Genomic DNA, 1,434 nt, shown 5'->3' on the forward strand with positions numbered 1-1,434 from the left:
TTTGAGGTTGCTGTGAGCTGTGATGCCACAGTACTCTACCTAGGGCGAATAGTGAGACTCTGTCTCCAAAAAAAAGAATGTTCGTTTGTTTGTGTTAATTTTGAGATGCTCTTGGTGGATATGGAGTGTATATGTGCTTAGAGGTCAGTGGAGTAGATAAGGCTGAAGACACAAACTTGGGCGTTGTCCTAGTTATCTATAGCTCCATAACAAATCACCCCAAACTCAGTGGTCCAAAACAGCAGACATTTATTATCTCATAGTTTCTCTTGGTCAGGAATTTGACAGCAGCTTAGCTGGTTCATGAGGTTGCAGTCAACATGTCTGTCAGGGCTGCCGTTACCTGGAGAACCCACTGCCAAGATCTCTCACCCGCAAGGGTCTGGACAGGAAGCCCGAGTTCCTTGCTGGCCATTGACGAGAGGTCTGAGTTTCTCACCACATGCCATTTGGAAGCTGCTTGCGTGGCCTCAGAACACAGCAGCTAGCTTTCCCCCAGAGCAAGCACTCCAAGAGAGAGCAAGATACCAGCAGTTCTGCCACATTCTCGTGGTCACACAGATCTAATATAATTACATAAAGGATTTTTCCTTTTTTGAGACAGAGTCTCACTTTCTTGCCCCTTGTTAGAGTGCTGTGGCATCATAGCTCACAGCAACCTCAAACTCTTAGGCTCAAGCCATCCTCTTGTCTCAGCCTCCCAAGCAACTGGGCCTATAGGCACCCACCACAACGCCTGGCTAGTTTTTTAGAGAAGGAGTCTTGCTTTTACTCAGGCTGGTCTTGAACTCCTGAGCTCAAGCAATCCACCCACCACCGCCCCCCAGAGTGCTGGAATTACAGGTGTGAGCCACCAGGCTCTGCCTTACCTAAGGGATTTTGTAAGGGATTTTATAAGGGATTACACAGGGCGTGAGTCTTCGGGGTGGGAATCCTTAGCATGTGGATAATATGTAAAGCCATGGGAATGATGAAATAATTTGGTAGAGGAAATTTGGTGGCGGTTATTCCAACCTTGAAAGACCAAGCAGAGGAGAAGGAGTCAGCAGAGGAAACTGAGGAGGAGCCAGCGAGGTAGGAGGGAAACACAAAACCTGTGGCCTCGTTGAAGCCTGAGGGAGTGGTTCAAGAAAGGAACGCACACAACCAAGTCAAAGGCTTCAGAGGAAGAAGAGGATTGCAAAGTAGTTTGGGTCCAGGAACATGGAAGTGGTAAGTGGCCTTGCAAGGGCAGTTTCCATGAAGTGTTAGAGACTAAATGATCAGAGTAGGTTGACAGTGAACAGAAAGGGAGGATCTGGTGACACTGAGCGTAGAAAATCCTTCTGATGAGTTTTAGCTGTGAAGGGATCAAGGGGGAACATTTTTATGATAGAAAGATGACAGAACATGTTCAACGCTGCATAGGAACAGTCCCATTGCAGGGAAGGGCTG

The sequence above is a fragment of the Otolemur garnettii genome, unplaced genomic scaffold (assembly GCF_000181295.1).
Source record: "Otolemur garnettii isolate 467f Iridium unplaced genomic scaffold, OtoGar3 scaffold00077, whole genome shotgun sequence".
Lineage (NCBI taxonomy): Eukaryota > Metazoa > Chordata > Mammalia > Primates > Galagidae > Otolemur > Otolemur garnettii.